The sequence below is a fragment of the Monodon monoceros genome, unplaced genomic scaffold, assembly GCF_005190385.1.
Source record: "Monodon monoceros isolate NGI ecotype Baffin Bay Population unplaced genomic scaffold, NGI_Narwhal_1 Super_Scaffold_12, whole genome shotgun sequence".
Classification (NCBI taxonomy): Eukaryota; Metazoa; Chordata; class Mammalia; order Artiodactyla; family Monodontidae; genus Monodon; species Monodon monoceros.
In genome coordinates, this window is record NW_021703768.1 from 134,181,009 (window position 1) to 134,197,057 (window position 16,049).

At 41.4% G+C, this 16,049-nt stretch overlaps 1 protein-coding gene across 7 annotated transcripts in view; it reads right to left on the bottom strand.

The window, feature by feature from the left end:
• Positions 1-16,049, bottom strand: part of EBF1 (EBF transcription factor 1) — a 395,559-nt gene that overhangs the window by 158,064 nt on the left and 221,446 nt on the right. The window lies entirely within an intron of this gene.

The window sequence follows — 16,049 nt, forward strand, 5'->3', positions numbered from 1 at the left end:
AGTTGCCCCCATTTGATGGATTAGTCTATTGAGGCTCAAAGAGGTCAAGTGGTATGGCCAAAGTCACTCAGTTGCTTAGTGGCAGCCTCTATTTCGACTCCAGCCTTGGGGTCTTCCTTTTACTTCCACAAACATGCCAAGCTCTTCCTCACTCTGGGCCCTGGAATGACCTGGCCCAGTTCTCTCTCATCCTTTAGATCTCCCTTAGACATCGCCTCCCCAGGGATGACTTTCCTGCATCCTACCTCTGTGGTTCCCTTCAGTCCCCATCACTGTCTTTTTTACCCAGAGCCTAGGATAGGGCTTGACATCGGGCACTAAAATATCTGGTAAATGAATGAACAAGTAAGTGAATGAATAAACGCCTGGGGGAATTCCCAATTTTCTGAGTCTCCTAATTTTTAATAGGGATAGATTGGGAGTTTGGGACTGACATGTACACACTACTATATTTAAAGCAGATAACCAGCAAGGACCTACTGTACAGCACAGGGAACTCTAGTCAATATTCTGTAATAACCTAAATGGGAAAAGAATTTGAAAAAGAATAGATATATGTATATGTATAACTGAATCACTTTGCTGTATGTCTGAAACTAACACAGCATTGTTAATCAACTATACTCCAATACAAAGTAAAAATTAAAAAAAAAATAGTGACTAAACAAAAGGATTTTCTCCCCATCACTTCCAGTTAGAACCCCTTGGAGGGTGACGGATGAAAATGAATCCTGCCCCAGAGATACTTAAGGGTCATCTGCTGAAAGGAGACCATGATGTGACCCCCACCCCCACCCCCAAATGCACACACTTGATCTTAAATGTCTTTCCCAGTTGACTCAAGGCTAGCTTCTTAATTCTGGTGGGAAGACCCACACAACATGGTGGAGATAAGAAAAATGGTGATAAATGAATAGTTTTCCTTACTAATGGAAAGCACAGCACCCTCAGAGCTAAGCAGAGAAGTTGCAGGTAGGTGCGAAAGGCTACAGTTGAGGTCCCTAATTCTCCCTGAGTTTTCATCTCCTTCTGGGGTGCTCCTCAGATGGCTACCATGTGTAACAAAGAGGCCCCTAACTGAAACCTGACAATCCCCCCACCCCATCTCAGGCTAGGAGCTGTGGAGGGCAGTGGGTCTGCTTGAGCCCCATATGTGTTCTCTCCCAACCAAACAGTCCACTTCCAGAACATTTCTCTGAACCCACAGAGTTTTGAGTTTTCTTTTTTAAAAAAAAGATGGCTCTTCCCTTACAAAGACAGTGATGATGATAAGTTGTTCTCAAAGGGAACAGTCTGGGCAAATATGGGATTTCATGTATTCTTCCTTGAATTACAGGATCAAGTGTGCATGCACTCTCTACTGTGATGATTCTTAACCATGCCTCAGAATACCAATTTCCTTCTGATAACGGCTGATTTTTTTAAGGGAAAGAGAGCTCCAAAGTAGCCTAACTGAATATTTTACCAAATGTTGGGTTTTAGAAAAATAGTAGTGAGTAAAAGCATAGCTGATACTTATCGAGTACTTACTATGTGCCAGATACTGCGCTTAGTACATACTTTATTTATTTTTAAATTTGATTGAAGTATAGTCGAATTTACAACGTGTTAATTTCTGCTGTACAGCAAAGTGATTCAGTTATACATATATATTCTTTTCATGCTCTTTTCCATTATGGCTTATCACAGGATATTGAATATAGTTGCCTGTGCTATACAAGAGGACCTTATTGTTTATCCATCCTATATATAATAGTTGGCATTTGCTAATCCCACACTCCCAATCCTTCCCTCCCCCTTGGCAATCACAAGTCTGTTCGCTATGTCTGTGAGTCTGTTTCTACTTTGCAGATAAGTTCATTTGTGTCCTATTTTAGATTCCACATGTAAGTGATATCATATGGTATTTGTCTTTCTCTTTCTGACTTACTTCGCTTTAGTATGATAATCTCTAGGTCCATCCATGTTGCTGCAAATGGCATTATTTCATTCTTTTTTATGGCTGAGTAATATTCCATTGTACATATATACCCCATCTTCTTTATCCATTCATCTGTTGATGGACATTTAAGTTGTTTCCATGTCTTGGCTATTGTGAATAGTGCTGCTATGAACATAGGGGAGTACACACTTTATTTTAATCCTCACAGCAACCTGACACTCCTCCATCCACCCACTCACCCTCCATCCTTGCCCCAACTCTCCAGGGAAGAAAACAGCTGAATGACAAAGAGATTAACTTGTCTACCAACAGACACCTCCTGGCAAGTATAGACAAGATTTGAACACAGGGGCTCACTAGGCAGCCTGTGCTCTAAGAGCTGGAACAGAGCTCTCCAGGCACATAGTTTCTCTGCGCTCCTGGAGGACACAGCAGTCAACATGCACTGACAGCTATTGTATTTCTCTCTGTCCATAGACACTATGTGCTAAAATCTGTGCAAATGCCTATCTGTTTTTGAAAATTTTTAAGCTTTCTTCTGTTGTTGAAGCACCTCTCTCCTTCGCGATCTGGACCAAACTTACCCCTGTAATCTTCTTCCTCCGATTTTGCACCTTCAAGCTTATGTGGACCACTTCTCCTTCCATTCATCACTCTCTCTGCTTTGCTAACTCTGCACCTCTGCACATGCTATGGCTCCTCCTAGCACACTTCCTCTTTCCCTCTCCCATCCTTTCTCACCTGAGCAACTAGTCATCATCAGTCAAGATCAAGTTCAAACATTACATGTATTAGGGCACTGCCCTGACCCTCCCAAAGCAATATCCCCAAACTCCCTTCTTTGTGCTCCCACCATAATTATAATGTTGCAAACAATCAAGTTTCATTTCTCTGCTGCCCTAACACAAGTTCCCACTCATTCACCATGACATCAATTTTTATAAGATTCAAGTCTTGAAGACTGAAATTTCACCAACATCCTAAGTATAATCTTTTTGGTGCTGTTAATCATTGAACTAGAATCCTGCACTGGGCTATTTATACTCTGAATTGCTCACATTTCTTCCCTTAGGAGCTAAACATAAAAGCAAGTACAAGTGCTTTGTGTCTCAAGTAAGACAGTCCATTCACCAACAGTCTCGGGTCGGTGTTGGGTAGTGGTTTTCTATACTAAACACAGAGAGTGAAGAAAAAAAATCCATTTAACTCTGATTTCTTGCTTTTTGCTAGAAAGCTTTATAAGTCGCTGCTTGGTCTCACCTAGTAGAAGGGTCACTGCTTCAGCTGGGATTGTGACAAGCCTCTCCAGAATTAGAGTACTTTATTATCATGTTAGTACTGGAAAAAGTCACATAATTAACAGAATTTATCCTCATTTACGCTTTAAAACACTAATATTCAATCTCTCTGGCTCTGTTTAATTACTTTCCTTAACACAACTTCTTTTTCCAAGTTGACCTTTCCTGGGCTTATCTACAGAAATGTGTTAAAACTTTCCCTCTACTCCATTTAAACTGCTAGACTTCATTCATTTGAATAAGCATAAAAAGTGCACCAGGGTCTGTCATAGTTCACACGATGCCTTTGAATTAGCAGCCATAACGGTGTCATACTTGTGTGGAGATCCTCTGTTCAGAGTAAGTGATGACAGACACCAGAATTACTGTTAATTGTAATATGACACTCGCATTATACTCAGTGCTTTCTAGTGGTAAACTAGCATTAGTTCAGGTGCCTAAGAAATTCAGAAGCTGAGACACCACGATTCTTTAAAGAGAACAGCAGACCTGCCTGTCACGTGCTGCCTTCTTCAAGACCTGTTGGCTCAAGAGAATGAAGAGGATGGGAAGAACACACACAACCATCAACATAAAGTCACCATTAGATAACAAAGTCATCATCAAATAACAAATATGCAAGACACTGAGCTTGCTCTTTCTCTCTCCTGATTTTGTTCTTTTATGCAGCAAAGTAGTAGAGAAATCAAGGTTTAAATGACATTTAGTAGAGGCTGAACTCCTGCTCCCTTTTTTCTGAAACACAGATAAAAAATTGTGCCTCTGTATTTCATACTGAGATGGTCTACAGCCTTGTCGGGAAGATGGGGGCTCAGAGCGAAGGAGAGGATCTTTGCTTTGAACAGATCTTTCGGTGTTATGGTAGTTGGTTCACTTCTAATGGAAGGTAACCCCTTCCTGATGAGGTCAGAGTGGGGCTGGGTGAGTGATGGGAGACAATGGATAAAATGGACAGTTGTCCTGGTTCCTTGGACAGTGAGTTCCAGGCATACAGAATACAGACGGACTTCTGCCTGGGACACATCGGTAACTTGGGACATCCACAGCAATCATCTTCCCTCTTGTTTGTTTATCAAGGGAAGAATCAGCCCCAATTCATTTTCCCTATAAGACACCCATCTTGGATGGAATGTGAAGAAATAGCAGATGAGAGGTCTTCCTCATCTGCCTTCCATTTTAGCCAAATGACACGCGGGAAACTATAGTGGTCTTTATCCCAAAGTAGAATAACCTTGTGAGCCCACAAACATGATACAACCATGAAAGAGTACTCTCCAACCTCCAAGCTTTAGCTCCGTTGTTCCTCTGATCTGTAATGTCTTTCTCTCCCTCTTCAAGTCCCACCATCCTTCTAGGTCTTGTTAAGATTCTTCCCCTTCCAATAAGACTGCCCAGATTCCCCCAATTTGGAGTTAATGTCTCACTTCACCATACACCTAAGGCATCCAACATCTGTAAGTGTCTTTCTCAGGGCTCTTCCCAAGGTCATTTTATATTTAGGTTATCTATGCATGAATCTGATTGGTTCACTTGTCTGTGAACATCCAAGAGGGTTATGAGTGTTAAGACTTTGCCTAACCTCAGTGACCACGTTTGGGGCCATGCCTGGCTGAAACGAATTCAGCCAAAGCTGCCCTTCACTTAAGCTTTGGTCAAGCGTCTCAGCGTTCCCAGAAAGGTTGTTATTTCCCACCTGCAAGCCTCTGCACATACTGTTCCCATTGCATGGAATTCTGTCTACTGAAAGGAAATCAAATCCATCCTTCAAGGCCACTGCCAAAGACTCCTTAATCACATTGGCCCAAATAGCACTAAGTTACCACAGCCTTTGTTTATACCACACTGGTCCCTTAGCTTATCTGCATTTACATTTTTTATCTACTCAACTAGATCATAAGCATCTAAGTGGGGGGATCATGTTTTATACAATCCCTTATCCTCCACAGTGCTCAGTAGAATCTTGTTTGTGCATCACAAACATCCACTGTACAGTGAGTGAACAGACATTGATTGAATATTTACTTCAGGATCTCCATAGAAATAATACAAGTATTGATAAATAAACTACTACAGTACTGGCAATAATACTTCTACTTCTGCTACTACCATGATAATACCGTGATTACTATTATCTGTGTTCTTATTAGAATTGCTATCATTTGAGCGCTTACTATGTGCAAGGTAATTTGCTGAGCACGTTACTAATATTATCTCATTTAATTCCCACAACAACCCTAAGGTAGCAACTATTAAGGTAGATGGTATTAATAGTCCATTTGTCTGAGGTCACAAATATAGTAAGTGAGAGAGCCTGGGTTCAAATCCAGGTCTGGCTAAGGTCAAAAATCATGTTCTTGCTTACTACACAATTTGTATCCAGCTTATCACTATTTGGAGGGTACTCAGGATGCTTGTGAAGGGTACTTTTACTCTGCCTGCCTACTCACCCTGGCTCTCAGGTATAGGAATGAGGATTTGGAGTATAAAAGTGGTCCCATTCAGAGTCTGAAGACAAGGTGCCATCATGTGGAAGGTGGTATCCACCAGCAATGGACTTGGGCGCCATCTTTGCATGGTTCTCTTTGGTGCGACTGTGTGCTTTTTGGTTTTTAGAAGGACAAGAAAGCCCTCTCAGCCTCTTGACTCCCTCACTGCCATACTTTCCTCAGTCCACGTGGTCAACCTGAACTTTAAAAGGGCTGTTGCTTAATGCTTTGCAAGACAGACGTGTGACATTTATGACCACTCAGACTCACCTGTTACTGCTCCCCTTCAGCCCTAGCCCATGGAGCATCTTCTGTCTCAGGGAATAAACACCTTGGCCTCAGAACCCTGGCATTGCCATCATTACATCTACCTCCAACGCCCCGCACACAGGCAAACTGGGGGCCTCTCACCCTCAGCTGTTCCACCATGTCAGTATCACAGGCAGCGGGACACGCATTCCAGAGCCGGGTGGATTAACCTCCAAGATGACACTCAGTTTTAGCTTTAGCCTCCCTAAATCCTCAACAAAAACTTTAACAGCCAGCTCTGATTTAGGACCTTAACTGTAAATCTCCTCTCTTCTCATGCACTCACTAAAGGGATGAGTAGAATCAATTCAGACCTTTCCTAGTCACTTGTCTCTTATGTCTCCTGAAGGATTCAAGGTAGCAGGTAAGAACTTTCATCATCGTGAACCTCAGTTAAAGGCAAGCCAAAAAAGAAACAAGAAAAGAAGAAACTGGAGGGTGGAGAGAAACATTATTAATGCCTTCTTTTACACGGTAAGCACAGAATATGAAACATGGGTGGGATTTTCTGAAAATATGTGAAGCAACATCATTCATTTACAGAAAGCAAGCCAACCTGCTGGAATGTTAAAAACAGCAGTAACCGAATTTAGAGTCAATTCTTAGAGCCTTGTTGATTGGTGACTGAGCCCTGGCGTGAGAACAGATCTCCTTTTCACTCAAGTGAGGATCTGCGGGGGTATTTTCAAAAGTAAATAAATGGCCACAAAGAACAAAAAAGATCAGTAAAAAATTGAGTCTCTCAAGAACATCCCTGACAAAATAAACCCCATGTTTATGTATACTCCCTCAATTGGCCTGAGTCAGAAATCTCCTCTGCAACTTAAAACCAACTGCACAGGAGTAGGGAGAAATGTCTGGAATTAGCTTAGTCAAATGCTGCCTTAAATAAATGCTGCTCTGGTGCTTAACAAGATGCTAGGGCCAAAGCAGTTTTAGTTTGACCTTAGAAATTCCCACTGTCTTGCCATCATGCATCGCACTATCTTTTATTTTTTGTTTTGTTATATGGCATCTGAGATGTAGATTCCTCTTAAAAATTCCAGTTTAATATATTTTAAAATAGTATCTAGCTTTTTCCTGATTATAAAAATTGAGTTATTGCTAAGAAAAAAAGTTTAAACACTCAAAATAATAAATTAAAACCACCTCTATCTCATCTTCTCCCAATCTTTTCATGGATATACAACTTTTACAATGCTATATAGATTTTATATCCTTTTCTGGTGTCAAATAATCTTCAAAATGTGATTTTTTTCCACTCTATAATATTTCATCATATATAGTAGATATTCAACAAACCTCCTATTATTTGATTACTCTCAAGTTTTTGCTATTATAAATATACTTTGGTAAACATCCTTGTACATAAAATTTTGCCCACATATTTGAATATTTGCTTATAGTTTCCTAGGACAAGAACTGCCAAGTCAAAGTGGCATATTGTTTGAAAGCAAGTATAAAGTGGTTTCATTTGACAACGTTGACATGAGTCAAGGTAAATCGAGATTCAGCGAAACCAGGTTGGAGAAACTCTAAACAGTGGCCCTTGCTGTGCCCAGTGGCCCAGAAGTCTCCAGGCCTCCATGTTTATAACAAACTAACTAACTAAACACAGTGAATATATTGCATATCCACAGGTCCAACCTGTTTCACCCACAGGCATAGAACATGTGGATACCCAGGACAACATAGTCAACATCTGGAGTTATAATTAACCACAAATGGAGGAGGCAGAAGAGAAGCTCTCTATCTTCCACCAGTGCTCATGCTGGTCTCACTGAGCCTGCTGCAGGGCTGAGAAAAGGATTCAACTAGAGCAAAGCAAGTCACATACTGAACATGGTCAGCGTTTCCACCAGGCCCATGCTCCCACAATGACGCCATATCAAGAGTAGGGTGAGAGAAAGCCCATGTTAAAAGATCTCTGCTTAAAAACTGAATGGAGTCATACGCCCTGGGAGAAATTGCATCCTTTGTAGAGTAGGCATCCTATTGTGAGTTAAGGCTTTTGGAAAAAGTCAAAGCAAGCGACCTACAATATGGTTATCATTTTCTTAAAATCATACCTGGAAACTGTCTAACAAGACCATCCCATCAGGAACAGCAGTCATTTGTTAGACTAACGTTCTCCAACAAGCGACTTTCTCCAAGGCCCTGCCTCTGATTTCTGGAGCTATCTTGTTTATCTGAGACATCAGCCTCAAATATAACTGATATTATGATGCCTTCTCACTGTCTCATGGAACAAAAGCTACAATGTATGACCTGGCCTCCAGCAATGCGGTCAGCTCCATCTCATCCCTTGTCCCTTATGTTTCCCTATGCTACAAAACCCTCTGAGCTCGCTCAGGCCTCCTTAAATGCTCTTTCTTCCTCCTGACATGGACCTCCCACCCCTTCCAGCCCACCCCTGATCCAGAAGAATCCTTTGTAGCTCAAGAAATACCACAAACACTACCTCTCTGTCTGAGAAGCCTTCCCAAGTTCCTCCAGGCAGATATGCAATCTCCCACCGCAGGGCTCCCCTGGCACATTCCTCCAGAACCATGTCTATCACATGACTCTGTGACTCTCTACTTATTTGCTGCCCTCCCAAACTACACAGTAAATGTCCTGGAAGATAAGAATCATGTTTTTTCACCTCTGTATCCTCAGAACCTGGGATAGAGTTTATAAATAGCTACTTAATTCTGAAAGAACAACAAGCATGTAGGTAGCATGATAAGATAATGGAGGTAGCATGATAAAATGCTACCTACCCCTGAGAAAGAACTAAGACCAGAGTAAATGAGCTGAGGACACCAGAACATTCTAGCTGTGACCTGTGTGTACAGAGCATCTTGACTTATTGTAAAGAACCATATGCTGGAATGTTTGCAAAATCAAATTGTACTAATGGAAAACATCCATAGTTTCATACTATGTGGCAACAATCTTAATATTCATGAAATGGGGGATGTCATCTGTAATAAACACCAATTCTGTAAAGTGTCGTTGGTATAATCCAAACTTTTTCTTTGGTGCATTCTAAACATATTTTACATAAGTGATGCCAAAATGTCATGCTGATACTCGTGAACCTGAAGTTCACTGGCAGTAAATGTAGAGAATTCCCACAGAGTTACTGAGGGAGCAAATTAAACCCATTAACTTGGGGGTTATCTTAGATATGAAGAGAGTACTGGTTATAAACCGACCAAGAGCTGATACTGAGGTCTTATAAAATCTCAAACACTCTCTTGTCTTTCTGATAAGGCAAAGAAACAAGGGGAGCTACTGTAACACTGAGATGCTCACAGGCTGCAAGAATGAGCAAGAAATATAGGCGTTATCTAGTACAGCTTCCAGCCCAAAGAAGGAATCCCTTCTCCAATGTCCCAGCCAAATGATGCTCTGGCAGTTCTATGGCTGTCCTGGGAGCTGGAGACGGACTGCAGAGAGGGGAAGGCTCCCTCCCCTCATGGATTTGACATTCTAGTGTGGAAGAGAGACAAAAAGCAAGTTATTTAAAAAACCCACAAGTAAACAAGATAATGTCAGTTACTGATTAGAGCTATTGGAAGAGACAAGATGAGAAGTGATTGCTGGTAGAAAGAGGGAACTTTAAAAAGGTGGTCAGGGAAGGTTTCAGAAATGATATTTTGGCTGAGACCTGAAGGATAAGGATAAGCCATGCCAAATTCTAGGTGAAGAGCATTCTTGCAAGTGCAAAGGCCACTGAAGAATAGTAAGCGAGGAAGAAAGTGATAAGAAATGTCCCAGAGGGAGCAAGATCTTTCAAGCTGTGACAGAAAGCACCCATTAGGGGGAGGCTGGCCTTGGCATCCATGCTGGACAGCTCTGTGAGGAGGCCCCCTCTTCCTGAGAACTGAATTCTCCTGTCATTCACCTTCAGGAATTTCAGTTGTAGCTTGGACCCAGAGAACAACACCCAACTTTCTTCCTCAGGATAACCCTTAAATAATTTCACCTGGCCACTCTATCATCCCAGGCCTCTTTTCCAAATAAACAAACCTGATTCTTCTACCAACTTAGGACAAGACTCCAAATGCTTCACCATCCTGCTCATCCTTTTCCACATACTCTCTCATTAGATGACATCCCTCCTGAATTATGCCATCAGAACTGAGCAGGCCCCCAAAATGTTAGGGGCAGTGAGCAGGTTGGCTAAGATACGAAGTCAGACAAACTAGGTTCCAATCTAGTTTGAGCCCACTACCACTTAAAAGCTGTGTGACTCTGAGCAAATCATTTGAGCAAATCTAGTAGAGCCTACTACCACTTATCAGCTGTGCGACTTTGAGCAAATCATTTAACCTCTCTAAGCCCCTGTCTTCTCATGCATGAAATGGGAATTAATGTACCTACCTGGGAGGATTATTGTGAGGATTAAATAAGATTTTATATATATATATGTAAAGTCCAAAGGGCCATAAATGGCATGCAGCAAATGTTCAATAAAGTTTACTATTACTATTATTACTTATTATTATGGGACCTCAGTCATTCTCCATCTTGGTCTAAAATCTGTATTTGTTCAAATGCAAGTTAAATATACATTTGTGGTTTTTTTGCTTTGTTTTGTTGTGTTTGCATTAGGGATCCAGGGAATGGGCTGGGGGTTAGGAGCCATGTGAATGTAGACTGGACCTTTTCCCCCTACGTCTTTTGCATATAATACAATAGCCCTAATCTGATCACAGTAACAAAGAAAGATCCATAAAGAGCTAAGCCATGAAATTGGGATGCTTCTAGATCCCAGTTACTGTAGGAAATATAACCCTGTCCATATGACTCAGATCATGCTGCATATACTGAACAGTGTTTGGGGATCACCTTCTCGGGACTAGAGAAAAGTCTCATCCATCTTTTCAGCCTTCATCAGAGCCCACACATCAGTCCTCAATAGATACTGCTAAGTGTGAAGGAAGGGGGAAGTCAATTAAAGGTCTATGTAGACTCAAAGGATCACATTTGCTCTCAAAGCTCTCAAAGGAACCCAAATGAAACATATCATCAGCACAGAAACGGAGGCTCAGAAAGGTGAAGGGACTGGCCTAGAGCCACACAGCCACCTTGGCTCAACAATGGGACTCTTAATTAATCTCTTCCCAGAAAACCATCCTGAGCAAACCAGTCACAGACCTGAATCCTGGACAGGTCCTCTGTCCTCCTTCAAAGCCTTCCAGCAGAAATGTCCTATGAGGCAGAGAGAGTTGGGTTTCCCCATTTCCATGGTGTGTATCCCTAGTTCATCTGAACTCAGAGTTCCTTAGGGAGTAGAAACTCAAGGCTGGCATCCTCCAAAGCTGCACATCTCTCTCACCTAAGGAACATCATCAGTTTTCTCTTGTCACAACGCTTCCAGCCTAATATTTGACAGCTCCGATAGGGTGCTGTCCAAACATTTATTAAAACATTTTAAATGATGAATATATCCAATTATTACTATTAATGCAGCTAATACTGACTAATGAGGGGGAAACGCAGGAGCTGGTGTCCCGCAATTCATTACCCCTGCCTTGTCAACAATTCAAAGCCCGAAACCTAATCATCCATACCGGGCCCTGTTATATTTCACACGTCACTTTTAATAAGTCACTCAGTGCCTATAAATTAATGTAACATGTCGGCGTTTATGCGTGCGGCTTTGTCGCAGTTAACAAATGATGTTCTGGGTCAGTCTACAACAGCTAGGCAGTGACGAATGATGGAAGATGATTTCTTTCCAAACTATAAACTATACACTGGGGACACCAGTAATACATATATATATATATATATATATATATATATATAGCTACATATTACATACATCTAAACACACACAGACATACCCACACAAACTAACAAGGCACACAGACATACACACAAGCACAAATGTGGAATAAATGTGATGCATAATTTGTGGTGAGGAGCTGAGTAATAACCCCTGTTCTTTCTTCTTCAAATATTAAACATGCAGCACTGGGAACCATGACAGTCCCATAAATGTGGTCAATGTCAACTTCAAATTTGTTGTAAGTTCTGGTCTATCAGTCCTGGCCAGGTTTCAAGACAACCTGACATCCTAATAATGAAACCCCAGTGGTGTTGATGAAAAGGGGAGGGTCGATGTGATGCCAAAAATACCAACAGTTAGAGGAAGGGTCTGCATTTTTATGGCAAAACTGATGGCCATTTGGTGTTTGGGTGGGGGAAGGTACGTATTTGCTTCTAAACAGACCTGAATAATTTATAATCGCCTTCTAAGCCATGACTTCATATTTCACAAAATCGTTAGTATATAATTTGGGTGTACCTTGATCTCCATATTTGTCATCTAATTCAAGGTTCAAGAAGAGAGCCAATGTTTCTTTAACTGGTGTCCCTTTTTCATTACTTTGCCCATGTCCAAGGCAGCTCTGGCAATGAGGGAAGAGCCGGATCCTCATACATGTGGGTTGAGTGCTATACACAATGATAAAAGTCCAGGGCAAAGAAGACCAGGGGTTTCCGTGGGAGTCAGTCTACATTCAAGACTGCAGCTTTGAGAGCTGAGTCCTTCGTGTAGACGACATCTCTCTCCACCTGCCTTGATTTTGGAAAAACGTAACTCTCCATTTTTTGACGAGTACTACAACTTGCATACGGTTAGATTTTTTTATTTTTTTCTTTCTCCATGACATCCTATCTAAACCTCAGAAACTAATTGTCATAATAGACATTAAAATGAACAAAACTGGAAAAATTATGTACTTGTATAGTTTGGAATGGATCCTACAGGGTCCTCATTATGCCTCCTCTTTGACATGTTTCCAAACCATTATCTCTCAGAACCCATTTCCACTTATTTTTTTCTACTTGCTTACAAGATTCAGAAGATACCATTATACCTGACTATACAAAGCCTCCGAAAACTTTTTTTTTTTTAATTTCCCCCTGAAGGCACAGTTATATGTGTACATTTATATCTGGGAATTCTCTATGTGGTTTTTGTCCCAAGGATTTAGCTCAAATACAGTGGCCAACGTTTACAGTATAGTTGTTCAAGAAGTAAGCAAACAACAACGACAACAAAAAAGGCTTCCAAGAATGTTTTGCCATATTCCCCCATTCCACCATTAAATTAATAGTAATAAATAAGAGCTTTAACTTGAATGTCTAGACAAAGATTCATATTTTATCAGCTCTAAGTTTATAAAGACTTTAATTTTGGGTGTGGCTGAGAGTTTAGTCCTTCTCATCTGGATCCAAGAAACATTAGAGAGTTAAACATGATGCTTTTTTTTTTTTTTCTTAAAAATATCACTCAGAAATGTAAAGGAAACTAAGATAAGCACAGCAAAAATGTCCTCATTACATGTTTATTACAAAAGAGAGCTGCACTTGGTCTGCTGGGGACCACATTGGCCAATTTGTTTCCCTGGGGTCTGGGACTGTCTAGTTCAAGTGTTAACACCCTTCACACACCCTAAACGAGTGGAGAGAAACTGACAGTGATGCAAGGGCATTGCCCTTTTGTTATTTTTAAATTGGGCAACGTCTGGTGCTCAAGAAAATGGTTTCAAAGTACGGTCTGGGGTCACATACAACACAGCCAACTGGAAGGACTAGTGCACAAAGTTGTGTGATGACTTGGTGTCCCCAGTTTCCTGATGTTTGCACAACTTTTGGGCAGTAAAGATGGTAAAAATGCTGCACAGCAGACAAGAGCCATGGCAATACCTTGTTGGGGGCAAGGGGTGGGGATGGCATAAGCAAAGCTGGAGACGTTTGCAACATGTGTGGTGTTGAAAGCATTCACTTATAACCTACTCTTGAAAAGATTCAGAATAACTTCATAAAACCAACTCAAAGTGACCAAAAGAGGTTTTATGCTCCCTCGACAAAGAGAGTTGGGGAAAGAAAAGAAGGATGATGTGTCCTCTTCCTTGGGAAGCCGAAAGAGTGAGGCATTCAACTATTTCTCCTTCCAGGGCTGGTGTCTTCTGGGGTGTGTCAGAATGAAAAGGAACTTGGGTGTTTGGGTGTGTGTAGGCGTAAAAATGAGGCAGAAGTAGAAGACACTAGAATTTTAGGCACTGTGTGGAAAGAAATGCAGAACGCCGTCTGCTCTGGCCGCTCTATAAAGATATCAACCCAGGAGGAGACAGCTGAAAAGTGCTTTTCCCAGCAGAGGTCTTCACAAGGGGCAGCAAAATCCCGCAGGGAATAGGGACAATTTGCATAACAATATGCTGTTGCTTATCTGGGGACCCAAGGGATCGGCTCCTCATAGAGAAAAATCCACAGTTCTGAGTCCAGCTCATTGTAGAGACGGACATTGGTGTTCAGTTTGTGGGGGCAGAGGAGGGAGGACCCCCCCCCTTCAACAGGAAATCAATGAGACCCTCATGTTTCCTCTTCTCCAAAGCATTTGTTTTTCTATATTGGTGGTGGGTGGTGTCCTTTTTCTTTTTCCAGCTTTGGTACAGGTCCTCATAGGCACTTCCCATACTCCCTCCTCCTCCTAACTTTTGCTGTTTGTTTTGTTTTTATCTTTGGGGACCCACCTAACTCCAAAGTTTCCCCATTCCCTTTTTGCTTCACTATCCTGCCTTTTCATCCAGGCCAGTGACTTGGACTGGTGCATAAGAATTCAGTTCTCCATCTTGTGAACTAGGGAAGATTATCTTTATTCTTTCATGAAGATGAGTGGAGGGTCCATTCTCTGCTGCTCTAGGGGACACCAGTTTGCTTGCCATTCTTTTGAATTTGAAAGAGCCATGTTTCAGGGTGATATTTATTCCTGCTGTCTTGTTTTGGGAACCAGGTAGGGAGGCTGTTGAAGACAGCCAAGAAAATCCAGAGAATGCAAAACTCAAATTCCACAAAATGCCAAATACTCATAAAGAGCAGGATTTCATGCTCCAAAGCTGCTACTGTTTATCAACAAGCAGTCCACCCGGTGTCAAAGATTTTTTGCCAAAGCACCTTGGCAAGGGCTAGATATAGAGGGCCTGAAAGAGAAAAGCACATGTCCTCCACTCCAACTAAAGATGAAGTAGGGGCTTCCCTGGTGGTGCAGTGGTTGAGAATCCACCTGCCAATGCAGGGGACACGGGTTAGAGCCCTGGTCCGGGAAGATACCACATGCCGCGGAGCATCTAAGCCCATGCACCACAACTACTCAGCCTGCGCTTTAGAGCGCACAAGCCACAACTACTGAGCCCGTGCGCCATAACTACTGAAGCCCGCATGCCTAGAGCCCGTGCTCCGCAACGAGAGAAGTCACCGCAATGCGAAGCCCGCACACCACAACGAAGAGTAGTCCCTGCTCGCCGCAACTAGAGAAAGCCCGCGCACAGCAACAAAGACCCAACACAGCCAAAAATAAATTAAAAATAAAATAAATAAATTTTAAAAATAAATAAATAAAATAAAGATGAAGTAACATTTAGCCATAGTACTAGAAATATGGTGTTCAGAACCGAGGTGATATGAAGATTCTGCTCGACTCTCCAAAGTGCTCAGTACACCTGGAGTCCCACATCATTTCTGGATGTCATAATTTAAGATATAGACAAAGAGAAAAGTTTAACAATGAGAAGCAATAAAATTTCATTTAGTACCTACTATAGACCCTGGATGATGGTAGATATTTTCAAATATTATTACCATTTTAATTATGAGAAATCTGAGGCTTAACCACAGAGCCATGACCCCACAGCAACGTAAGTAGCTCATCCGGAATCTAAACTGACATCTGATTGACCTAATGGTCTAGCTCTTTGCACTCATGTATGTTTAGCATAGAGTGGTCAAGAGGTCAGAGGACTCAATTCAATGTCACAGGGAGAAAATCTGAAAGATATTAGACAGTCTAAAAAGAGAGAAGCGTTATCATTAAATTTCAAAAGTCTATTTTTCTTTATAAAAGTAATATAAGCTCGTTAATGCAAATTTAAAAATACTCGAAAAATAATAAAAATCACCCAAAGGCAAATAAATAAATAAATAAATAAATAAATAAATAAATAAATAAATAAA